At 41.4% G+C, this 27,524-nt stretch overlaps 1 protein-coding gene and 1 pseudogene across 2 annotated transcripts in view; one reads left to right on the top strand and one right to left on the bottom strand.

Annotated features, from left to right (window-relative positions):
* The window catches only part of LOC141107671 (cytochrome P450 2C44-like), a 129,657-nt gene extending 102,339 nt beyond the window's left edge, over positions 1–27,318 (bottom strand). The window contains exons 1-2 of one of the 2 annotated variants that reach the window (XM_073598572.1): positions 27,136–27,318; positions 21,443–21,568 (exon numbers count right to left, since the gene is read on the bottom strand). The gene's annotated coding sequence lies outside the window, so the exon portion shown is untranslated. The remainder of the gene's footprint in view (positions 1–21,442; positions 21,569–27,135) is intronic. The other variant, XM_073598570.1, reaches the window with a different exon arrangement.
* LOC141108908 (cytochrome P450 2C42-like) lies at positions 233–14,629 on the top strand (annotated as a pseudogene).
* Positions 27,319–27,524: the final 206 nt, after the last annotated feature.

Below are 27,524 nucleotides of genomic sequence, written 5' to 3'. Positions count from 1 at the left end.
GCTCAACTGTGGGTATGCTTTGTAAATAATTATTTTAAATGAGTGCAACTGGAAAATAACATTTTTACAATTTGATCAAGTTGACCTTTTTTTCCATAGGAAAAGCTGGATTCTCAAACTTGTTTTGACAAACCCAACCAAATATCCACAGTATTTGACACCTTCCTTGGTGGAGCAGAAACCACATCTGTTACAATCAATTTTGGGGTCTTGCATCTTATAAAGTATCCAGATGTTCAAGGTAAGCATCCATGACTACACTTCCTGGATCAATACATTTTAGTTTAGTTTTGAGAGATCATAACAATACCGTTTTAAAAATTAAATATAGTACAACATGAACACTGCAAAATCCACAGGTAGGAAATACTTGAGGTTAATTCTGAATTTCAGCCAAACATAACAATAACATTATTAATAATAATAATAATAATAATAATAATAATAATAATGGCCATCAAAACACAAAGAAACAGATTTTTATTGCTTAGTGTCCAATAAATGTTTTGTGTCTGAAAGGCTCAATATGGGCACAATTTCAGTAAGACAATAAAAACAGTAGTTAAAATGAATATATAGTTTAACATCTTATATTGGATATTTTAATATGGTCAATAACTCTGAAGATGTGTTCTAATTTGTTATAACTCTTTATTATCCTTTGGAGGACTGCTCCATTTTCTCATCATGCAATGCAAGCAGTCCTCTTACATGACATAGTAGAGTTTGTGAATGCTGATGTAGCAAGGTCCCAAGCCTACTCTAGTCTAATGAGAACCTTTAGAGCCAAGAACTGCTGACATCCTTCCATACAGAGTGGGTTATGAGGCATAGTGGGTGTAGTGCAAGTTAGATTCATGGGTGCCAGACACTTCTTGAATGCAAAGAGATTTTATTTCTAGTAAACAGAACTTTGGGAGAGAGGGTCAGGGCTAGGACACCCTTAAGCAGTTGCAATGTTAATTGGCAGACTCCAAGACTTCTACAGGAAGACAGCCATGCAGGGAAAGGCATCCAGCAAGACGCCACATCTGCATGTGTACGAATGCTGTCTCCTTTGGCAACAGTCTTTAAAAGTTTATAAACACAAGGTGTAACAGTTCCATCACTTCCACTACAATCACTTCTTGTAGTTCTTCAATCCACTGAGCTCCCAGTCTCTCGCTCACGAAACTAGATGATTCACTGCCACTGAATCCCTTGAGCTCTTCCAATCTTCACTGTAGTATATTCCTCAAGCGTCACCCCCACTTCTCTGCTGGATCCCTAGCTTGGCACTCCAGATACTTATCAAGCTTCACCCCACTAGCCTGCTCGGTCTCTGGCTTGACACACAACGCTGCTCTGCAAATGTCACCTCTGCTGGCTGGGTCCCTGGCTTGACACCTGCTGAAGTTTCCTGATTTTTCACCATCCCTGGTTGGTGAGAATTCTTCTGCTCTGGTACTTGTTTCAGCTACTCACTGTGGTCCCTGTTAATAAGGTGGATGGTCCCTTAGTGGCGACAGCTTCCCCTCTACCTTTGACCATGACCAGTTCTCCGACCGGCAGAACTGTCACTTCTGGTTGGACTGCACTGCTCTCTTGCTGCTGGATAGGCCCTTAGACAGCCTAGTAGCCAGATGTGCCCGGGATAGGCCAGAGTAATACAATACATGACAGCCGTCCAGGTGGCACAGAACCCTGATCACCTGACTCCACCTAAATAAATATATAGGTTCTCCCAGCAGGCCAAGGGATTTAAGAAAACCCCTGCCCATTGGCTGAGATACCCCATATACTCCTAATCTTTCCTCGCTTTGCCCTTCTCTTATCTAATGTCACCAGGTACCCGGCCACCTAGCAGGAGAGGAGAGAAGTGCAGCAATTCCAGACTTAGGGTGAACTCAATAGATCCCTAACAATGAGCCAAGGTAACTACACCTGGCAGGTTAATTTTAGGAGCAAACCTGCCTAAACATCAGGGTGCTACACTGACATCTGTGATTAAGGTTCTAACAGGTTCAGTGTTTGAACAGCAATGACAACGATAGGCAGAGTTCATTGCCATCCGATACAGCTGTTTTCTGCCCTGTAATGTCTATGAGCAGCTTAGGTACTGTAGAAGGACCTTTCAAAGTCTGTTTTATGTTGTCCAGGGCACAGTGGATTTGATTAAAAAAAAAGTAATTTCATTTATTTAGTTATCAAATATAGGATCTCATGCAGCTGTGGTTCAGGGCAGATTGTATTTGTAATCTGTATTCTTTTACATCCATTCTATCATTGCTCTTTAAAAAAAAATGTACAAGTGCCATAACTTGAACATCTAAAAAATTTTGATATCGACTCTTTTTTATTTTTTAAACAAAAAAAGCTGCATGAGGAAATTGATTGAGTGATCGGTCATGCACGGGAACCAAAGGAAGAAGACAGAAACATGGTGCCATTTATGAATACCATTATTCATAAGATCCAAAGAATTATTGATGCTGTTCCATCTGGGTGTATCCGTTCCACTACCTGGGATGTAGACTTCCATGGATACAGAATTCCAAAGGTAAAGGAGCTTGGCATCATGCACTTGTAATAGCTGCATTACATTGGCTCACAATCTATAAATAGCCAAAACAAAATTTTAAAGGTGCACTCTAGACCAGCCTTTGTAGGGTTCTGTCTGAGGTTCTCATGGGTGCTGCGGCAACCTAGTTGAAAAAGGCTGCCAGATCCAACTGAATTCCCACTCACATCAGCACAGCAGGAGCCTGGTCAGCACAGTGCAATGAAGAGCGGTGGCAGGGTGAGGCTTTCTGAATCCTGACCTCTTCACTTCCCCCTACAGGACTAGTATTCTGACCGTGCAGTCAGAATACAATATCCCAGAAAGGGGGATTCAGTTCCATTGGCTAAGTGGAAAAAATGAATCATCTATGGCCTTCAGTATTTTAGGGGGAAGCACAAGTGTTAGCATCATTTTTTTGTAGTATTGTACCGTGAACCCAGACTAAGGTAGTCACAGAGTAGAAATAAAGTATGCAGTGCAAATACCCCCCTTAATCATCCAATTCAACTCTGAAATCAGTACTCTGGCAAAATGGTTGCTGAGACCTCTCGAACACTGGATCCAGAAAAAAGCGACAGAATATGTCAGCGGGATGAGTTTTATTTAATGCAGAGTATTACAGCCACAAATAAGTCAACATGTTTCGACCATCCAGGCCTTATTCATGACTGACATGTACCTCCAACCAAAAATGTTAAATAGAAAATCCAAATTACATGTGCAATCACAGTTCAAAAATATACACAAATGTGTGTAGCACTACCCCCACAAAGGGCGCTGAATTTTCAGGTTCCCCCTTAAGCACACAACCAGGCTACAGGGATTTTTGCAGCTTTCATGCAGACTCAAGAACTAGTCCAGGGGATGTTTTTGTTTATTTAAGGGGTTAAAACTTGTATGGGGAGTGGAAACATGGGATGCCCAAAACTGTAGAACTTGAACACAACTTGAGGACTTGCTAACTTTCTGGCTGCTAGGAATTTACGTTGCAAAGATGTCCTCTCATAGGATTGATAGTACAGCAAAACAGATAACAAAAGTTCCAACTGCTGAATACAGGTGCTTCTCCACAGGGAAATGCTAATGCAGCTGGCTTCTCTTGAATCCCCAGCTAAAAGTGTAGGGTGGTTTTAATGGCTCCAAGCAGTCACCCAGTTATGGGCTAGCAGAATATTGCACCTTGCTGCCCCTCCTCTGTCCAAGCTTGGGGTGTGAAGAATGAAAGTTACTCACTCAGTCTCTTTTGAGTTAATCCTGAAGTCCAGATGGCTGCTGCACAGGCTTCCTGATGAACAGGCCCGGCTAAACCTTGCTAAGGCTGGGTAGGGATATAAGTCTTCAGCTCTCTCTCACTCTCTTCTACTAGCTTCTTCCTCCTGCCCTGGGGCAGAGCCCCCCAACACAGCGGTCCCCTATAGGCAACTAGACCCTACCCTTACATGGTCAGGCTCCAGAAAATGTATATCCTGTCTCCCCACCTAGTGGACCTTACCTACCCAGGGATTGGAGGAGACTCCATAAATATTCAGACCTAATCTCTGTTTCTTTGTCCTCTAAGTTTATGCTACATGAGCATAAAAAAAGTATATATAATGGATAAAATAACTACATATGTACCAGAAAGAGAAAAGAAAAAACTGCCTAAACATAATAAACATACATAATAAACATAATATAAACACACTGTATATATCCCTATAAAGTTCTCAACAGGAACTGTAGCAAAAAAACAACACTAGAAGGTGAATTCACAAAAAGGCTGACATACAGTATGCTGTTGTGCCGACTTATTTTTCTGCCCAGGGGCAGAGCCCCCCAAAGAGTGATCCATTCCAGGCAACTGGACCCTGGACTCCCACATGATCAGGCTCCAGAAAATTGATATAATATCTCCCCACCTGCTGAGCTTTACCTACCCAGGGATTGGAGGAGACTCCATAAATATCCAGGCTTGAACTCTGTTCCTGTGACCTCTAAGTCCCAGAACTATCCAGTAGGTTCTGGATAGGGATGGGCGAATGGTTTGGGCCGAACTTTCGCTGTTCGGACGTTCACCAAACAGCCGAACAAATGGGTCATTCGACCTTTTGTTCGCCCCCCCCCGAACTGACCACAATGCATTGCGGCGCTGAACAGTGCATTGCAAGCCCTGATTGACTGAAGCAGTGAAAGCTTCAGCCAATCAGGGCACAGAGCACTGTCAGAGTCATGATTGGACACTGTCATCATGACTTTATCCAATCATGGCTCATTCCTGCCCCACAGTATAAAAGTATTCTTTCAATAGCAGCCATTTTCAGTGTGATTTTGGCATGGAGAAAGATAGAACAGGGCTCTGTTCAATGCTATTAGTTAGTTGGTGTGCTATACTGTGCAATTTTGCTTCAATTGTCAGTGTAGAATATTGGTTTAGTGTCAGTCTAGGGATAGTGTGAGTGTAGTGAGGAGGATCATCATTCAACTTTGCATAGTGTGCAGCTAGAGTAGGGACAGCTCAGATAGCTTCAGTGTAGTGTAGTGAGACCATGTCAGTAATCTTTATATTAGTGTATAGCTAGAGTAGGTACAGTTCAGATAGTGTCAGTGTAGGTTGAACACTGTCTATTTGATTGCGTTATGCCGCGTACACACGATCGGAAATTTGGCCAGCAAAAGACAGATAAGAGCTTTTGGTCAGAAAATGCGACCATGTGTATGCTCCATTGGACTTTTGCTGGCCGAATTTCCACGAGCAAAAGATTGAGAGCATGTTCGGAAATTTAGTTTGTGTGTATGCAATTCTGACGCGCAAAAAACCACGCATGCTCAGAATCAAGTAGGCGACAGAGCCGCTCAGTCTGGTAAAACGACCGTTTGTAATGGAGATGGCACATTCGTCACACTGCAGATTTTTTAATCTTTCAATGCAGCGCATTCTCTTCTTCTTTATAATGCTAGAAGTTGTTTTGCTGCTCATATTCACACAGAGTTCTCACAAACTGATTTCTTTATTATTTCTCATGATCTCCTGAATAATCTTTTTTGTTTTTCAAGCCAGATGTCCCTAATAATGTTTAGAATTAATTTTTATAGTTATTTTTTTTTTAATCAAGATCTCCTGTTGTTTTTTTTAATTATTTTATAGTGATCTCCATTTTTTTTTTAATCAAGATATCCTGTTGTATTTTTTTTTTTTTGTAATTATTTTATAGTCATCTCCATATTTTTTTTTTTTAGGTCACGTTTCCACAACACTATTATTATCTTGTATTTGTAAACCTCAAGGAGGTTGCTTGGTGTCCCTTGTTCATTAGACATTGTATTTTTGAAATGTACCTGCCTACTCACAAAAAAATTGTCCTATTTGAAGAAAAACACATCGGCAAGTATTTTCATAACCAAAAATCGCCATTTATTCTAGCTCATAATAACAAAATAAAGAGGGAAAGCAACGCTGGAGAAAGAGCTGGAATTTGCGAAGCCTTTGGCCCCCAGGGCAGACATCAACTCTGTGTATAAAAAAATTGGTAGCTTGAGAAGTCCATATAGAAGGGAGCACAAGCTGGTCCTGGACTCCCAGAGATCAGGAACAGCAGCAGATGACATGTATGTCCCCAGGCTGTGGTACTACAACAGGCTGCGTGTTCTGTCAGACCAGACTGAACCCAGGCAATCACTTTCTTGTCTTCCGTGCAACTTTCCCTCCATGCTGCCCTGCAGCCTTCCCTGCAGCCTTCCCTGCAGCCTTTCCTGCAGGCTGTGGCTCTGGAGGTGGAGGTGTGGCAGGAGGAGGAGAAGGAGGAGGATGGGCGAGCCTACATAAGTGGACGTCATCCGTCATTTGGCCACTCAACCCCTTATGGATGGCCTCAAAAATGATTTTCTCACATTTGCGGTGTTGGCCCTCCTCCATTTGCTGCAAATTTGAGGCTATATAGATGCCATAGGCCTCTACAGCATCGAGGGGTCTTTCAAGGCATCATTAGCCTCCTTAATGAGAACAAGTGCTGCCTCCTCCACATTCCTCCCCTTCCTGGGCCTTTTGGTTGGAAGGCGGAGGGGAGGGACCTGGGATTGGGTGAGGCTGGGCCCCACCACCTCCTGGCTGACACCGAACCCCACCTCCTGGCTGACACTAACCCCTGCCTCCTCCTGTGTGCCACATTCCAGAGCCTCGTCCTGGCTGAGGTCTTCCTGTGTATGAAAAAGGGACAGTTTTAGTTTTTGGTTCATCAATCACACACAATTTTCAGCTCATGACTCTTGCAAATTGAATGTTAATAAATATAAAAGACTATCATTCTGACCCCAGCATTTTTCATTCTTGTCACAATCATTTTTGGCCCCTACTGTCTATTGATATGTAAAACACTTTTTGTTAAATCATTTGTTAGCAATAATAACATCTAGTTAACAACAATAATTTTCCCACAAAAAATATGTTTAAAAATACTATACCTGGCTCCATCTGGGCTCCTCAATTTCTTCCAGGATGGAAGGCCCAGGTTGGTCCTCAGAAGCCGTAGCTGGGGTTGAGGGAAGTGTGGATGGAAGGGGGGCCGGAAGAGTCAAAAGTGATTCCCTGGCTTCAATCTGGTCTTCTAGAAAACGCATCTTGTTATAGTACCACAGACTGGGTACATACACGTCTTCTGCTGTTGCTCTTGATCTCAGGGACTTCTGGACCTTCTGAAGCTCCTTCTTATGCATGCTTCCCAAGCTACCAATTTTCTTATCCACAAACTTGATGTCTGCGTCGGGGACCCGAGTCTTCACAAATTCCAGCAGTTTCTCCAGCGATGCTTTCCTTGCTGGTTTGTTGCGATATAAGGGGTTTTTCACCTCCCACAAATTGCATATATCCCTGTATCTGTCTATGAATTCGCTGAGGAAGTCTGGGTCTTTAAATTGTTTCATTTTTGCTTCAAGACCAAACAAAATACAAAAACACTAATATCAGGCTAAACTCTCCTAATCTTATCCCAAAATAGGCCTCAATATAGAATCTATATAGGCCACTCATGTCCCAAGTTAAAATGTTACCTTCATTATTATGTTCGTTGCTTCCATTCCTCCTTCCTCTGCACACAGAACGTAGGTACAACACATGCGTGTTAGCTTCATATACACTGCGCATGCGTGAAACTCCGCCTGCGTCGCCCACCCCCGACGTTCTTTCTAGAATATTCCCTGTCTCTTTCGTCGCAGTGGGGGAGAGGAACATGGCGGAGACACAGCAGGTGCATAATAGCAGTAACGACGAGGAGGAAAGCCCGGAGCCAGAAACGTCCCGATCCAGTAGGAAATTTAAGGCCTCAAATATGTCCTTTGTAGAGATGGTGGAGATGGTGGACATATTGAAGAGGGCTGACTATGATGGGAATTATGGACCGTACACCAACCCTAATGAGAGAAAGGCCAAAATCATGACTAAAGTTGTGAAGAGTCTGCACAGGAATTTTGGGGTACGACGATCCAAGGAGCAATTGAGGAAACTCTGGTCAGACCTGAAATTGAGGGAGCAGGATCAATACAGAAAGATCAAGAGAGTTCTTCTAAAAAGTAAGTAGTTCTCGTGTGTTCCTATTCTTATTAATCCTTGCATGCTGCTCCATGTGCTTTTCTTTACTGTTGGACAGTTTAAAATGGCTACTTTCATATTTGTGGGCACAGTAATCGGTCGTAGTAAACATCGTTCGTTTGCCAACTAAATACAATGTATTTTCCTGATACAGGGTTAACTACAATTAGTCATGATAATTTGTATAAAAAGAAGTTTAGGACATTGTTGTCTAGATATGTTTGAAACTAGAATGAATTGCAAACTTGCTTCAGTGTAATGTAAGGAGAGGATACTCAGTAGCTGTTTACACATCTGGACTCAGGAGCACTAGTGTGAGACACAAGAACAAACTTTTTAGGGTGTCCCACACAGGTGCTCCAGTGGATACTAGGGGTGTCTCCATGTGTGAAACTTGTCCAAAAAAGGTAAGTATTCCAGCTTTAGTAAGGGAAAAAATCATGTCTTCAGCTTTGAACTCTGCCAAAACAGACAATTGTCCCCCACAAGCAATGTTTCATATTCCTATTTTTGGCCTCAAATATCGGTGTGCTAAGTATACCTTTTGTTTCATTCTCATAGGGGAGAAAAAACTCAGGACATCAGAGGACACCAGGGACCCCCCCACCTCCTGAAGAAGGGGAACAGATGTCACAACCTGAGGATGTGGAGGAAAGAGAGGTGGTGGAGATAGTCACCACAACAGGTGAGTGTCTGACACCACAGATTCAGGTAATAGATGTATGCCAGCATATTTTTAATACATGGGGTGTATTTTTTATTTTAGGTGATGTGCAGGTTGTGGAAGAACAAACACATCATTTCACCAGTGACAGTGCCCAAAGGCTAATCCAGGACATCATGTTTTGTAGTTGGGATTTAGACTTTATAAAGCAAAAAACAAATGAGAACAAAAACTGAAGAACATGATTGATGTACTAGGAAGAATATAAATACCCAAAAATGGCACCATTTTTGATATTTGCGGACACATTTTTTACACATTTTAAAAGCCAAATTTTGAAGATGCACATAGTGTGTCAACATGTGCTATCTGCCATCAGGGGATATCAATGTACACGTTTTGTGGCTGCAACCCCTTCCCCGAAAAGTTGGTGTTTACAGTGACAATGGGTGTTATTCAATAATGGAAAACCCACTTGGCACTACAAGTGCACTAGGAGAACCTAGGAGACAGCAAAAATAAACCCAAGCAGTAAATGAAAATAAAGATTTTATCTGATAAAAGAGAAAATGTATTCAAAATTTGCTGGCAGAGCAATGGCCCCCCTACCCATAAAAAATTCTACATATTTTTCTCACACTTCACGGGCACTTTGGGGGGGCAAGCCAGGATGGTCAGGTTCCAGGGCCATCATTATTTCCTGAAGTACGGCCTCAGGCCCAACTGAGGCAACATAATTAGGATTATTGCATTTCAAAAAGTTATGCAGGATGCAGCAACATAAAATTATGTGATTTAGTTTGTGCTCTGCCATATTTATGGCTGTTTGAAATAGGAGGAACCGGCTGGCCAGTATCCCAAATGCATTTTCCACGACTCTTCGGGCTCTGGTCAGCCGGTAATTAAAAACCCTCTTCTCTGGGGTGAGGGTCCCCTGGGGTAATGGCCTCATCACGTGGTCACCCAGACCGAATGCCTCATCTGCGACAAAGACAAATGGCAATCCTTCCATGTTCTCCTCCGGAGGTGGCAATCCCAAGCCACCAACCTCGAGACGTCGATAGAACTCGGTCCGGGCCAAAACTCCACCATCTGACATCTGGCCATTCCTCCCCACGTCCACATACAGAAACTCATATGTCGCCAACACCACCGCCATCAACACAATACTATTAAACCCCTTGTAATTATAATAGTATCACGTGGTGGGATGAAGTGGACGTGCTTCCCATCAATTGCCCCTCCTCAGTTAGGAAAGTTCCACCGCTGGGCAAATTGGGAAGTCACAGTCTGCCATTCCTGTGGCGCTGAAGGAAACTGTGGAGTCAAACAAGAAAAAAAAAAATAGTAATTTTGCACATAAACATTGCAAGCAGATTAGACACAAACATTCTTGGCCAACATCAGTATAACATTTATTTTAAGGAGTATTTAAAGGCAAAAAAATAAGGCCCACTTATCAGATTTCTCACCCTCTCTGATGGCCCATTGTAAAAATTTTAGGGGGGTCTGTTTTGGACAGGTAACCCTCTCCACTTCATTCAGAGCTGAATGCATAAATAATGCATGTTACTTTGCCAGCCCCTGCTTACTTACACTATTGGCAACCCTCTGGACAGGTAAGAAGTGTCATAATACAAAAATATGAATACACACTGTACAAATGGAAGCACATTTTTACACTCTGCAATTACCTATCAAGATAATAGGAGAACAAAACTTTAAACAGTACCATTTGAAAGTATTCAGGCAGGCTCTTTCACTACACACTTTGGTGAATTCATCCATAAATATGACCACAAAAGAGGTAGGTATTATGTGTACGGGTTTGGCAAAGTCAGCAGACAGAGGATTGGTATCAGTTGACTTAGCGGTTTGGGGGAGGAAGGGTTCCAAACAAGTTTTGGCCCCCCGCCAAAAAAAAGGTAAAGTACTACAATGGAACTGACAAAATACATTGTTACGTGACTAGGCTAGGTGTATATGGGCCCAGGATAGCATGCTGGGGAGATTAGTGAAGGCAAATATGCATGAAGGACAAAAAACAAACTTTTAAAAATTCCAGCATGCATGAGGACAAAAGGGACATTCACAGCATATTACAATCATGGTAATTAGGGAATGATGAAAGAAATACAATATGGCAGAACAGGTCTCTGGAATAATGATCCCCAGAGCCTGGGGGGAGATGCCTGTAGAGAACTTGAGGTCCTGTAGGCTTCTCCCAGTCGCCAAGTACCGCAATGTGGCACTAGCCTCTGCTCGGGAGTGATGGCTTGCTGCATGCAGGTGTCCTGCCTGCTGATAGAAGGGGACAGCAAAGCCAACAAACTGTGAAAAATGGGGTCCGTCATCCAGAGAAAATTCCTGAAATCATCAGGGTTATTCTCCTGGATCACAAAGGCATGTGAGAGAATTGGTCACGCTGGAGCAAACAATTCTTGGTCCATGAACTCCTCCTCGCCCTGTTCACGGACTGGGCTTGTGTCAAAGCTAGAAGCCCAACACCAAGCCCCCGCACAGCATGAACTCTACGACGAGCAAAACGGTCAGCTGGTCAGAACAAACTAAACAGAACGCACTGAAGAACAGCAAGGCCTGTGAAGAGCGAGCTAAAAATCAGTAATGAGCGGACAAGAACAAACTGAAAAAAAGATACGAACTGACTACATGCACTGAAAAACAGATACAAACCCACAAGCACAAACTGAACAGCAGTAAAACGATCGGAAAAAGCACAAGTTTGAAAAGCGCAAATCATCTCTCACCAAACTTCTACTAACACGAGATAAACACGAGATTAGCAGAAGGAGCTCAAAGGATGGTGCACTGGCTGGTGGTGCAAAACCATCATAGCTTTTTCCGACGAGAATTCCGATCGTGTGTATGCGGCATTACTGCCAGTTTAACGCTATTTACTTCTCTGTGCGTTACTGCCAGTTTAACGCCATATCGTTTTGTGTGCGTTACTGCCAGTATAACGCCATATAGTTTTGTTCATTACTGCCAGTTTAACGCCATTTACGTCTGTGTGCGTTACTGCCAGTTTAACTACATATAGTTTTGCGTGTGTTACTGCCAGTTTAACGCCATATAGTTCTGTGCGTCACTGTACGTTTGGCACATTATATTGCAGCATATTGTAGTGTATCCATGGAGTGTGTCTGTGTAGTGTGAGTACTCAAATTAAAGTGCACCAAACACCTCTTTACATTGATTAAAGTGCATCTACGTACAGATTTCAACTTCTTCTTTACATTTGCTTATAAACACTGCCCCCTCCCTCCCAATAATGTCTGGGAGGGCAACAATGAGAGGCAGACATTCCCTTGGCACTGTAAGGGGGCCAGCAAAAATGTGTCCACAGGCAAAGGTGGACGTGGTGGTCAGTCCTCAGGTAGGGCATCATTTTCTCTGTTTAGTGAGTTTGCCCTTACTATCCAGCGTGCTTTCAGAATGGGCATTCAGTGCTGCAGGAGGTTTTGTTACTAATCATAGAACGCGTCTCTCCACAGACTTCGTGGACCGTTTGACTTTTATAAAAATAAATCAGTCCTGGATTACCAGCTATGAAGCCCCTGATGCCGATGTCACTGATTAAGTCTTTTTGGGATGTGGAATCTCTGCAGGACTTCGAGGCTGCCTAGCTTTGAGGGTGCTCAGTCATTTCATCTGGAAGAATGTTTTTGGTATAGGTTTCATTGACACAATTAACACCCAAAGACCAATTTTTCTGCACCTGTTTGACAGCTGTATATTATTGCATTTTTTACAGCAAGGCCAATTTTTGCTTTCATCAAGAGTACCTCTATAGGGTTATGGTGAGAAGGCGCCACCGACACCCAAAGAACAATTTTCTGCACCTGTTTGATAGCTGCATATCATTGCAATTTTTTTACAGCAAGGCCAATTCTTGCTTTTACCAAGATTGCCTCTATAGAGTTATGGTGGGAAGGCGCCACCGACACCCAAAGACTAATTTTTACGCACCCGTTACTTCTATCCAAAGTCAAAGTGACACCAGAATGTATCCAAAAAACCTCTAATCTTGTTCCCAGTGCACTACATTGTGGTCTCATCATACACAATGGCTCCCCAGCTGTTGCTGAGCAAACTAAAGGCAGCTTGCAGGGAAAATTTAATTTTTTGGGGGCTTTATAAATGCAATTATTGCTGCAGCAGATTCTAGACATGGTACAGATCTGCCACTTTACAGGTAGACTCAGATGACCCCCCAGGCACTATATTGAAAGGAATTTTTCATTTGTATGCTTTCACTTTAAAAATAAAAAAAATCACTGCTCATTTAAAAATGACGTTTTTCACAAACTTTTTTTTTATTGATGCATGTCCCCCAGGGCAGGACCCGGACCCCTATAACCATTGTATGCTCAATTACTTTCATATAAACCTTCAAAATGGGCACTTTTGATTTTTGATGTTCAGGCCCTATTGACTTTAATGGGGTTCGTTATTCAGGTCTGAACTTTCGCAGTGTTTGGAAGTTCTGGTGCGAACCAAAAAGGAACAATGGACACAAAAACAACATACCAGAAAGAAAAAAGAAAATACTGCCTAAACATAATATACACACATAATAAACATAATTGAAACATACATATCAGTATAAATTTCTTACCAGGGACTAAAATAACAACACAAAGGTGGATGCACAAAAACTAACATATACCATTGTGCCAGCTTCTTTTTCTAGATTAAGGTAGTCAAAATAAAGGTAGTCAAAAAACCCCCAGGGGTGTTCATGACGTCCTGGGTTAAAACAAAGTATATTAAGCAATATTGTCTTTCATTCAACATAGAGGAGAACTGGTGGCTGGCAGGAGTAGAGTTTCTGCAGGGAACAATGCCAGAGAGGAGGTGAATATTAAAGTAAGTCACAGAAACTTGAAAATCCTGTTTTTTTTTTTGGCAGAGTACAGATGTTTTGCCAGTACTGTCCACCGTCTTAAAGGATTCTTCACAGTTTGAAACTCCTGAAGTGTTTAATGTCAAACACTTTTTAGATGAGAATGGAAAATTTAGAAACAATAATGGATGTATGCCATTTGCATTTTGTGCTTTACTGTTTCTATGTACATTTTTTTGGTGGTAGATATGAAGATAGTTTCATCCTTATGTTCTTTGCTTTTTTTACATCCCTATCTCAGGAAAGAGAGCATGTACTGGAGAAAGCTTGGTACGAATGAAACTTTTCATCTTCCTCACAACCCTTCTACAAAAATTCCCTCTTAAGTCACCCGTGGACCCCAAAGAACTCAATGTTGCTCCAACAGGAAGTGGCATAGAAAATATCCCTCCAGCTCAAGAGGTCATCTTCATCCCTCGAGAGTAAAAACCAACAGTGCTTCTTTAAATACCCATGCAGAATTTTGGCAAGTGGAGGTTTTTGTGACACTCATGACAGCCAGTCAACTTTTCTCATGCATTTTGCTATTCCTGGCATTAGAAAAAAGATATAAGTTTGCCACTGTGGACCTTGTTTTTTGAGAATGCTAGGAAAAGACATTTTTTATTGGATTGATGGGCGATCAAAGCACCACATCTTATTTATAACATTTGTATAATTATTTGTAATTTTAAATATATGCATTATTTTGTTGATTTTTTTTTTAAAGTCCCATACATACAAATATTGTGTACCCTTTTTGATCACCCTAAGTGTTCCACGCCCCCAACAACGTCAGATGTGATGAAACGCGTAGTGTGGAGCTATTATGTTTGACGTCATCATGTAGTTTGAAACCAGGAAGTTATTTATCCGACTCCCAGGAAGGAGTGTTTGTACAGCCACCTTTCACTTGTGATTTCTGTAAGTAGTTGGTACATGTTTTAATAAAAAATCCTCATACGGTTTTACACTATGTGGCTCTTTTGGCTTTCCTTTTATGGTTTTATGGGTTTAATCCATTTACTGAGGAGGTGCTAGAGGACATCACAGTTGATCTGGAGGATGCCTTTTTCCTCAACAGGGACCATTGATATACACATGCTTATTTTGACACTTACTATTACCAGTAAAACGCACTACAAGGTCCCGTTCCAACAATCGGAAGTCTCTAGCGTCAATTTGAAGTAGAGAGGGGTCAAAACAAATTCTCAGGGATTCTGCAGCTTGTCAGGAGCAGATTCGGGAAGATCCAAGGAGCCCAAAACAACAAATAGATAGTAGCGCAGGATCCTCATTAGAATGATACAGTAATTTATTCCATTAAAACAAATAGCACACATATACTGTATGTTAAACATACGATCAGCTCAGGTAGAAAATGAGAACACCACAGGGCTGTTAGCAGGGAAAAGGATTGAGAGACCGCAAAGCTGTCAGAAGCAGTCTGCCTTGTGGCAACCCCTTCATGTCTTTGAAAAGTGGGGGTGCTTTTGGGGGGAGGGGTGCGCTAACAAGTTTCAGAGGTTTTCCTTCTCCTTTGTCCGGCTGCACCTAGAGTATGCTGTGCAGTTCTGGGCACCAGTCCTCAGGAAGGATGTACTGGAAATGGAGCGAGTACAAAGAAGGGCAACTAAGCTAATAAAGGGTCTGGAGGATATTGAGGAAAGGTTGCGAGCACTGAACGTATTCTCTCTGGAGAAGAGAGGAGATATTATTTCAATTTAGAAATACCGTACTGGTGACCCCACAATAGGGATACAACTTTTTCGCGGAAGGGAGTTTAACAAGACACGTGGCCACTCATTAAAATTTGAAGAAAAGAGGTTTAACCTTAAGCTATGTAGAGAGTTCTTTACTGTAAGAGAGGCAAGGGTGTGGAATTCCCTTCCACAGGCGGTGGTTTCAGCGGGGAGCATTGATAGTTAAAAAAAACTATTGGATAAGCACCTGAACGACCACAATATACAGGGATATACAATGTAATACTGACATAAAAGCACATACACAGGTTGGACTTGATGGACTTGTGTGTTTTTTCAACCTCACCAACTATGTAACATGGCACCTCATGGCAAAGAACTTTCTGAGGATCTGAAAAAAAGAATTGTTGCTCTACATAAAGATGACTGACAGCTTTGCGGTCTCTCCCTCCTTTGCTCTGCTAACAGCCCTGTGGTGTTCTCATCTACCTGTGCTGATTGCCAAGATTTTAACATGTAAGTGCACTATTTGTTTTTTATGGAATAAATGACTGTATCATTATAATGAGGATCCTACGCTGCTATCACTTTGTTCTTTTTGAGCATCAGCTCTGGTACAGTAAGAGTTTCTATTGCACATTGAGGTGGTGGAGCACTTGAAAGTTTATGGTGTGCACCAAACTTTTCCCTGCAAGATTCTTTTTTTTAGGGACAATCTCTATAAGTTATTTTTTTGGTTTTGTTTTTTGGGACTATATATTTCTCTTTTATTGCTTTTTTTGCGTTTTCATGCATTCTAACTTTATGCATTTGATCATTTTAACATTTTAGTGCCCCATTTATTTATTTAATATTTTTACACATTTGTATTGATTGTTATGCCAGCTTCTTGCATGCTTTTCAGCAAGATTTCACTTTTTTATATATGACCAGGTATTGGCTATTGCAAGATCAATTTTGTGACATGCAAATAGCCGCTAGACTGCTTTTACAAGCAGCAGGAGGGAACGTTCCCCCTCCCGTCGTCTTCCTTGGTTTTCTCAGGCTCTCCTGTCCCATGAGGAACCTGATAATGCAGCCGGTGGCTCCGCCAGCTGACCATAGAGCTGATCAAAGATCAGAACGGCTCCAATCATCTCTATGGCCTAAGAAACCAGAAGCTACGAGCATTTCATGACTTTTGTTTTGCCGGATATAAATAGCACCATTGGGAAATTGGCAAAGCATCTTATCACACAGATCTGTGGTCAGATGCTTTGAGCGCAGAGGAGAGATCTAGAGTCTAATAGACCCATTTTTTTTTAAAAAGAGTACCTGTCACTACCTATTGCTATCGTAGGGGATATTTACATTCTCTGTGATAACAATAAAAATGATTAAAAAAAAAATGAAAAAATTAAAAGAACAGTGTAAAAGTAAAATAAAAAAGCAAAATAAATAATTAGGAAAAAAAAACAGTACCCCTGTCCCCCCCCCCCTGATTGCGCGCAAATACAAATGCAAGCGTCTTCTGTTGTCATATGTAAACAGCAATTGCACCATGCATGTGAGGTATCACCGTGAAGGTCAGATCGAGGGCAGTAATTTTAGTAGTAGACATCTTCTGTAAATCTAAAGTGGTAATCTGTAAAGGCTTTTAAATGTTTTTAAAAATGTATGTAGTTTGTCGCCACTGCATGGTTGTAAGTAATTTGAAAGCATGCCTTGTTTGGTATCCATGTACTCGGCATAAGATCATCAAACATTTGGGCAATATAGTGTGTTTTAATGCATTAAAATTAAAAAGTGTTGTTTTTTTTCCAAAAAAATTGCGTTTGAAAAATCGCTGCTCAAATACGGTATAAAAAAAAAATTTGCAACACCCCCCCCCCCATTTTAATCTGTAGGGCCTTTGCTTTAAAAAAAAATATATTGTTTGGGGGTTCAGAGTAATTTTCTAGCAAAAACAAAATATTTTTCCATGTAAACAAAGTGTCAGAAAGGGCTTTGTCTTCAAGTGGTTAGAAGAGTGGGTGATGTGTGAAAGAGGCTTCTAATGTTGTGCATAAAATACCAGGACAGGTCAAACCCCCCCCCCCAAATGACCAAATTTTGGAAAGTAGACATCCCAAGCTCACACATGCCATGGGAATATGTCGAATTTCTCACAATTTTTGGGAGCCTAGCCACGTACTACCTATCACAGTTACAGGGGCCCTGAAATGTCCAGATAGCATAAAAAAAATAACCCATTTTGGAAAGTAGGCACCGAAAGGTATTTGCTAAGAAGCATGGTGAGCATTTTGTAGCTCTCATTTGTTTTGAAAATGAAGAAAGAAAAGAAACTTTTTTTTTTTTCTCTTTTTTCAATTTTCAAAACTTTGTGACAAAAAGCAAGATCTGCAAAATACTCACCATACCTCTCAGCAAATAGCTGACTGCCAAAAAGTCTCACACATGTGGTATCCCCATACACAGGATTAGCAGCAGAATGTATTTTGGGTAGTAATTTCACATATGCCCATGGTATGTTTGAGCAATATATAATTTCAGTGCCAATTTTAAAAATGTATTTATTTATTTTTCTGTCATTTTTCAATCACTTGTGTCAAAATAATAAAATATTCAATGGGCTCAACATGCCTCTCAGCAATTTCCTTGGGGTGTTTACTTTCCAAAATGGGGTCATTTGGGGGGGGGGGGGGGGTTTGTACTACCCTGCTATTTTAGCGCCTCAAGAAATGAGATAGGCAGTCATAAACTAAAAGCTGCGTAAATTCCAGAAAATGTACCCTAGTTTGTAGACGCTATAACTTTTGCGCAAACCAACAAATATACGCTTGTTGATTTTTTTTTTTTTTACCCGAGACATGTGGCTGAATGCTTTTTGGCCTAAATGTATGACTAAAGTTGAGTTTATTGTATTTTTTTTATAGGAAAAAGTAGAAATTTTAATTTTTTTTTCAAAATTTTCGGTCTTTTTTCGTTTATATTGCAAAAAATAAAAACCGCAGAGGTGATCAAATACCACCAAAAGAAAGCTCTATTTGTGGGAAAAAAAGGACGCAAATTTAGTTTGGGTACAGCATTGCATGACCGCGCAATTAGCAGCTTAAATTAGCACAGTGCCAAATTGTAAAAAGTGCTCTGGTCAGGAAGGGGGTAAATCCTTCCGAGGCTGAAGTGTTTAATAAATAAAATTTTAAAAAATAAATAAAAAAAAATAAAGGAAATATGTTCAAAATCACTATACCTTAAACAACAAAGAGGGAGTTGAAATGGGACTCCCTGGATTGCCTATAGCATGGCCATGAAAATTATTGCACGTTTATGAAGACACACAAAGTGGTCTATTTAAAGATAAAGTTCACCTTTCTAAAAAAAGAAAAAAAAATACATTCACATATTTTTTGCAGGTAAAAAAATTTGCATTTATTTCTTTTTCAACAGGAACCTGCAAAGTATTGCACCTGTGATCAGTGGATCGTGGGTGCAATGTCATGCTTTTGCAGACACTGCCTACAGTTTTATGCCCGTACCTCTGTATGGGCTGTCAGTGTCAGAGCTATGGGAAGTATGCATGGACTAGGAGCAGGCTGATCAGCATGCTTGCAGTCCATTGAAAATAAAAGTTCATCTGCTGCAATGGCAGAAAGCACTTGTAGTGTATTTATACACAGATATCTGTGAATGAATTATGCAGATGTGCGTGTGGAGCCCCACACAGCCACACCAATTTTAAAATGTGACAGCGGGATCAGGGGAGAAGAAGAACCTCTGCCTTATGTCAATGGGGAGAGTTTTGGGGAGCAAGGAGGGGAGGTGCTTCAGTATGTAACATGTTACACCCTAAACTCGGGTGTAACATGTTCAAAATGTGAACTTATCCTTTAGAAAAAATGCTGTGTGAGTGCCTCAAGCACTGGCACAACCATCATGAATAAATCGCCGTAATGCGTGTAATATGTTTATTTCCTTCTGATTGTTATCTCCATCTAGCGGCCATAATGTGGTATTTTCCTTAAATGCCTCAATCAAGGATAATAACACATTATGGCCACTAAAGGGAGCTGACGATCATAGGAAGAATACATGTAACCCTTATGATGATTATTCATGGCAGATGTGCAAATGCTTGAAGTACTCACACAGCAAATCTTTTATAACTAGACCCCTTTTTCTCCTCTCTAGCTCTGAAACATTTTACTTGTTATGCCTCGTACACACGAGCGGACTTTTCGACCGGACTGGTCCGACGGACTATTCGACGGACTTTCGGCGGACTTCCAATGGACTTTCCCAATGAACGGACTTGCCAACACACCAAAGTCCAACGGATTCGTACGTGATGACATACGACCGGACTAAAATAAGGAAGTTGATAGCAAGTTGCCAATAGTTGCCCTAGCGTCAGTTTTCATCCGTCAGACTAGCATGCAGACGAGCGGACTTTTCGATTGGAAACTGTTTTCGGCGGAGTTCCGACGTAAAGATTTAAAACATGTTCCAAATCTAAAGTCCGTCAGATTTTCGACCGAAAAAGTCCACTGCAGGTCTGATGAAGCCCACACACGGTTGAACTGTCCACCGGACTCGGTCCGTCTGACCAGTCTAGTCGAAAAGTCCGCTCGTGTGTACGTGGCATAAGAGTTTATCAGCAGAGATACTTTAAGGATCCTAAAATTAACAAATTAGCTGGTAATACACACATACATTTCCTTTGTGGTTTTACAAAAGAAATTACACAGAATCCTCCTTCCAAGCAAAACAGCAGAGATGAGGAATCTCCCTTGCTAGCTATTGTATTCTGATGCCGTGGTTGTCAGACTAGCCAAACAGTACCTGCGGGTAATTGACTGTAGCCACCCTTTGACATTTTTCCACCTGCCTCCTTTAACAAAAGTTGATTGAACAATTGACTTTTGTCATGCCGGGTGGTGCCAACAGGGGCAACCATGGCTTGAATTTTGAAAGTCAAGCCATAAACAGTATGGCAGCCTTTACACAATATAAAAATAGTATTGGTTGTTCCTCGTGAATGATTTGTGTTAGCTATAAATTGTTCATACAAAGGAAAATTAATGGACAAAGGATAAGAAAAACAATGTATTATGGCGCAGAACACCTTAGGTCACCTGAATGTTAACAAGTGTGGCCCCCTACATGGTCAAATGTCAATAAGATTCACTTTTAGATAGCTTGCTGCTCCTTTAGAGCCCAGAGTCAGGGTGAGTCTTCCGGAACTGTATTGAAAAAAGAAAAAGGAGGGCACAACCATCTGAGTGTAGATATTTTTTTTTTTACAAAGAGTTAAAAGAATAAAATGCACTCACATTTAAAAATAAATAAATAAAATGCACTCACATAAAAAACCCATTAACATGAAAAAATGCACTCAAATGTAGTCACATAGAAAAACTGTACTCATACATATTTTTTTTTTATTTCACTGTGTATTTTTTTCTGTTAATCCTTTGTGAACAAATTATCTACACTTAAATGGTCCCGCCCTCTGTTTTCTTCTTTCATTACAAATTAATGGACATATCCAAGGCTAAAGTTAACCATTTTCCATAACCTCCCAGTGTTTAAAGCCAAAACACTGGGAAACGTAAAAATGATCCCTTGTAGTGGTGTTGTGACTGCATTGGTCTGCAAGGATTAATTGCTTGTTTGGGTCTAGTAGACACAAAAAAGAAAATCTCCTTACACAATCCTCCGCTGCTCCTTGCTACTAGACTGGTCCTTGTAGTGTCTACGGTTCATAGCCCTGCATTGGGCATGATTACGCAGAGGAATAGTGCACCCCTGAACCATGAGGGAGCATTGTCTACCAGGGTAGAGTAGGTAAAGGTATGTCTCCTCTCCCCTAGACAAAACAAACAAGTAACCCTTACAGTGTGGACACAGCTTAATTGTAAGGGATCGGAGAGTTGGGCTTTAATTGTTGTGTTTGAAAACAAAAAATATAAGTAGTAAGTATCGGGCTAAAAAAAAACTACAGTAAAACATAGACCAAGTCCATCACATCTGAACCCATTTACTTAGAATGAGTTATTGTTCGGGGTCATCTTTTTGTCATACTGACCGTATAATGTACTGAGAGACATGATGTGGTGTCTATTGACATACAATTGAGGGAAGCTTGCTGAATTAGGTTTGTTTTTCTGACATATTTTCCATTGTGAAGCACTGTCCTCACAGTTTGAAACTCCTAATGGGTTCAAGATCAAAGAACACTTAGATGAAAATGCTCCTTAAAAAGGAAACTACATTCTTTTCAATTCAATGCTTTTTTTTTAAATATCCATGTGAATGTAATAGGCTAGGCCACCAAACCCCGCAAAAGCAGCTGTACTGGTTAAAGTGACAGTATCCATTGGGGCTTCTATTAATTTTTTTTATAAGTGACAATGTCATCTCAAAAAAAAAATTCCTTGCATATAAAAGTTCAATATATTACCAAAAGTAGTGGGACGCCTGCTTTTACACACACATGAACTTTAATGGCATAACGGTCTTAGTCCATAGGGTTCAATATTGAGCTGGCCCACACTTTGCAGCTATACCAGCTTCAACTCTTCTGGGAAGGCTGTCCACAAGGTTTATGAGTGTCTAAAAGTGCATTTGTGAAGTCAGGCACTGATGTTGGACGAGAAGGCCTGCCTCGCAGTCTCTGCTCTAATTCATTGCAAAGGTGTTCTATCGGGTTGAGGTCTGGACTCTGATGCAGGCCAGTCAAATTCCTCCACCCCAAATGCGCTCATGTATGTCTTTATGGACCTTGCTTTGTGCACTGGTACGCAGTCATGTTGGAACAGGAAGGGGCCATCCCCAAACTGTTCCCACAAAGTTGGGAGCATGAAATTGTCCAAAATATCTTTGTATGCTGACTAGGGATGAGCTTTCTGTTCGGGTCGAACATGAGTTCGACTTGAACATTGGCTGTCCGCCCATTCTTCGAAAAACGAACATTATGGGCCGTTCGTGCCAAATTCGAGCAGCGTGTAATGCCCCATAATGCACTGCGGGAGCGCAGTGCATTGCTGTATGATGATTGGCCAGAGCATGCACAATGACCTGCATGCTTTGGCCAATCACAGCGCCCTCAGCTAAGAGATCCATAATTGGCCAAAGGCAGGGTGCCTTTTGCCAATCATGGCTCAGGGGGACTAAGTCCATGCCCCAGACTATATAAGGCCGCTTGCACGTCGGCCTCGTGTAGTGTGTCATTGGTGTGGACGGAGAGAGAGTGTCATTTAGAGTGAGCAGGCAGGCAGGTTATTCAGTTAGCTGCAGTGTATTTAATATAATATATATATATATATATATATATATATATATATATATATATATATATATATATATATATATATATATATATATATATATATATATATATATCCACTGTAACCAGTTTAGCTAGATCTGACTGCAGTCTGTTCCTGGTGTACTGTTTCTAATATACTTCAGGCAGGCAGGTGATTCAGTTAGCTGCAGTGTATTTAATATATATATATATATATATATATATATATATATATACAGTCAGTCTCGTATATATATATATATATATATATATATATATATATATCCACTGTATCCAGTCCGTTCCTGGTGTACCATTTGTAATTCACTTCAGGCAGGCAGGTGATTCCGTTAGCTGCAGTGTGTATTTAACCACTTCAATACCAGGCACTTAGACACCTTCCCGCCCAGGCCAATTTTCAGCTTTCAGCGCTGTCGCAATTTGAATGACAATTGCGCGGTCATGCAACACTGTACCCAAACAATTTTTTTATCATTTTGTTCCCACAAATAAAACTTTCTTTTGGTGGTATTTGATCACCTCTGCGGTTTTTATTTTTTGTGCAACAAATAAAAAAAGACCGAACATTTTGAAAAAAAAACAAGTTTTTCTTTGTTTCTGTTAACACTTTTTGTAAATAAGTACGTTTTCTTCTTCAATGATGGGCACTGATATGGCTGCACTGACGAGCACTGATACGGCGGCACTGATGGGCACCGATGAGGTGGCACTGATGAGGTGGCACTGACAGGCACTGATGATGGCAACTGATAGGCGGCACTGATGGGCACTGATAGGTGGCACTGATGGGCACTGATGGGCAATGACAGGTGACACTGATTGGTGGCACTGATAAAACTGATTGGTGGCATTGCTGGGCAGAACTGAAACATAATGGTGCCAATCAGTGCCCATTTGTGGGCACTGATTGGCATAGATTGGGCACATTGGGCACATGTGGATGGCCATGGGGTACATACCTGGCCATCCACATGTTGCCCCTTCCCTGGTGGTCTAGTGGCGATCCCTGGTGGTCCAGTGTGGTCATCTGAGGGGGGGCTGCGCTGATAAACAATCAGCGCAGACCCCCCTGTCAGGAGAGCTACAGATCGGCTCTCCTCTACTTGCGTCTGTCAGACGCGAGTGAGGAAAAGCCGATCAACGGCTCTTCCTATTGACATCGTGATCACCCGTGATTAGACACGGCTGATCACATGGTAAAGAGCCTCCGCCGAAGGCACTTTACCAAGATCGGTGTAGCGGTGTGTCAGGCTGACACACCGCTCCACCGATCGCCACCGATCGCCTGCTGGACGTCATATGACGCCCAGTCAGGATAACGGAACCACCGCCCGGCAGTCATCTGCTATGGGCCGGGCGGGAAGTGGTTAATATATATACAGTCAGTCTCGTATATATATATATATATATATATATATATATATTCACTGCATACAGTTTAGCTATATCTCACTGCAGGCTGTTCCTGTTGTACTGTTTCTAATATACTTCAGGCAGGCAGGTGATTCAGTTAGCTGCAGTGTATTTAATATATATATATATATATATATATATATATATATATATATATATATATATATATATATATATATATATATATATATATATATATATATATATATATATATACAGATAGTCTTGTATATATATATATATATATATATATATCTATCCACTGCATACAGTTTAGCTATATCTCACTGAAGGCCGTTCCTGGTGTACTGTGTACTAATATACTTTTGGTGGTGTACACAGTACACAATACATACAGTGCACCCATAGTTGCTATTAGACTTCTGGTGGTGTACACAATACCGTGCACCCATAGTGCATTTGCTACTACTTTTCTGGTGGTGTACACAATACAGTACACCCATAGTTGTTATTACACTTCTGTTGGTGTACACAGTACCGTGCACCCATAGTACAGTTGCTACTACTTTTCTGGTGGTGTACACAGTACACAATACAATCAACAATCACCAAATCTACTAACACAAAATTAGCAGAAGGAGCCCAAAGGGTGGCGCTAAAGAGCTGAAAAACCACTTAGTACGTCTAGTACATCACTATGTTCGTAATTGTTGGCCAACAATTGTGTGGGCAAGACAAGTTTGGGCCAACGCCCTTCGGGCAAAATTCCGCGGTTTTGTTGGCCAACAACCCAATCGTGTGTACGAGGCGTAAGGCTGGGATGTCATTAAAATTCAAGTGCGTGTAAAGGCAGGTGTCCCAATACTTTTGACAATTTAGTGTATATTATATTTCCCTATCTGGCGGTCCAGGTCTCCTTTTTTCTCAACCTTGAATTACTACAATTTTTCCTCAATGTTATTGACCTAATATGGTCTTATAAGCTCAAATATGTCATGAGCATCCCTGCCCCTTTGTCTACGTGCAGCAGCTTTTCCGCCCTAGCTGATTGGCTAGAACTGAGAGCTTCCTTCTGGGTTCAGACTTATCCCAAACTCATCTCTTCTTGTGAACCCAGCTGTATGTTGTGCTTCCATCGTCTGACCTCTTATGCCGCGTACACACAAGCGGACTGGATCACACCAAAGTCCAACGGATTTGTACGTGATGATGTACGATGGACTAAAATAAGGTAGTTGATAGCCAGTAGCCAATAGCAGCCCTAGCGTCGGTTTTTGTCCGTCGGACTAGCATACAGACGAGTGGACTTTTTGATGGGAACTGGGTCCGGCGGAGTTCCGACGTAAAGATAAACATGTTCCAAATCTAAAGTCCGTCAGATTTTCGTCCGAAAAAGTCCACTGAAGGTCCGATGAAGCCCACACACGGTCGAATTGTCCGCCGGACTCGGTCCGTCGGACCAGTCCGGTCGAAAAGTCTGCTCGTGTGTACGCGGCATTACTGTGTCTTGTAGGGAAGTAGGGTTTGGAGGATGGAACCACACTGTAAAACTGGGGTAAATAGACCTTTGACACACTCTGGTAAGTGTGGAAGGCTAGACATTCTGCCAGAGGCTGTAGCTGTTTGATGTAGACACAGTCCTCTTGTAGGCAGGTTGCCCACTGTAAGTTAGTTAGTTATGGCTGCCCTAGACAGGGGGTAGTGGTTAATATTTTTACTACTTTCCCCAGGCTAATTTTGTGAGCTTTTCCGGGTCCAGCCCTCCCTGGGTGATTATAAAAGGGACAGGGGTTTGAATCCCGAGAGAGCACGTGTGAGCCCAAAGGGTCTTTAGAGAGCCATCGGTGAGACGCTGGAGAGACTTCCACCAAGCTCGGCTTGGGAAGCTGCTTATTGGCACTATGTAGAAGGGCTGCTGGAACTTGCATCCGCTTTTAGAAACTGACTTGTCGGGACCCCATCTCCTTGCACACCTGCCATTCTGGACATGCATTCTGGACTGCACTCATGGACTCTACCTATGCAGGTATGCTGGCATAGCCAAAGTTAGCGTCAGTCAGGGAAAGGACTCTTTGCTTGTTACCTGTTAAGCTGAGTTTTACCAGTAAAACCTGTGAACCGTTGTTCTGTTTGCTCTGAACCAGGGCACTGCAACCACGATCTGGTGATCACAGCTACAATGCTTTTCAGGTTCCAAAGCAAAATAAAAAGGACATTTTTATTTTTTATCACTCGACATGGGTGCATTTATTTATTTTTTTGCAACAGGTGGACTATGCCTACTCAGACTGGCTCATCTGGCACCAACAATCATGCCACGTTCAAAGTCACTTAATTCCCCTTTCTTCCCCATTCTGATGCTCAGTTTGAATTTCAGCAAGTCATTTTCACCACGTCTAGATGCCTAAAAGCATTGAGTTGCTGCCATGTGATTGGCTGATTAGCAATTTGTGTTACCAAGCAATTGAACGGGTGTACCTAATAAAGTGGCCGGTGAGTGTATATTCCTATATGTTATTTGACAGAACTGATTCTGTCTTTGGTATACGGGACTATCCAGAAACAGTGGAAAAGCTATTGAAGTGCTGACTCAGTTCCTTTATTAAATCATCCCCTATGTGTTTTATCTCCCTAAGGGTAGTACTACAACTATTTTAGTTGTGTGGAGGACACAGACTATTTGTCTATATATGAGAGATATTGTGTAGCGCTAAAAATAAGTAACAAATAAATAATGATTGTTCCGTTAATCTTTACATCATTGTGTAATCTGTTTTTATGCAAATACAGATTATCGCTTTTGTTGCTGCAGAATTACAATCCCCCCTAAAGGCCCCAGAAACTCCTTCTCTTTAATGCAGTTCAGCAGAAAGCTATGTCTACAATGGACACAAGCCAAACCAAACAGAACTCTACTGTTTCAGCAAATCTTGCATTTAAGCATTTACAGAGTCATCAGAGGACAGAGATAAACTAAATAAGACAGGGAATGGTCAGCAGTCTGAAAAACAGCTCTGAAAATATTTAATGTGCTGATGAAATCTGTATAGAATCTCGGAAGCAGGATATCCACTTACCCATATCTACCACACAGAGATCATATCATAGCAAGTCCATAGTTGGGTCATTCCGTAGGGCCTGTTGGATGGCTGCAAAATGTGATAGCTTTCAAAGGATGTGATCGTATAGAATCTGTAACAACCAAAATACAATAAGTAGTTTGAAGTGTAGCGAAAATATGTGATTCTGGGCAGGATTTACTGAACTGTGAGGGTTGGCGTTAGCATGCTGCCAAAGATCAGGATATGTACTCATGATAGGACAGGTCCAGGCCAGAGTAGACAGATTATGGCTAATTATACACGTAGAGATACACTTAGGTAAAGACAGGTGGATCAGGTTTAGGTTTATACATGACAAGTCAAGGTCAGCAAAAGTGGACTGACAAGCTGAGGTCAACATGTAT

This window comes from Aquarana catesbeiana, linkage group LG09, assembly GCF_042186555.1.
Source record: "Aquarana catesbeiana isolate 2022-GZ linkage group LG09, ASM4218655v1, whole genome shotgun sequence".
In the NCBI taxonomy this organism is placed as follows: Eukaryota; Metazoa; Chordata; class Amphibia; order Anura; family Ranidae; genus Aquarana; species Aquarana catesbeiana.
This window is presented reverse-complemented; position numbering and strand designations above follow the sequence as displayed.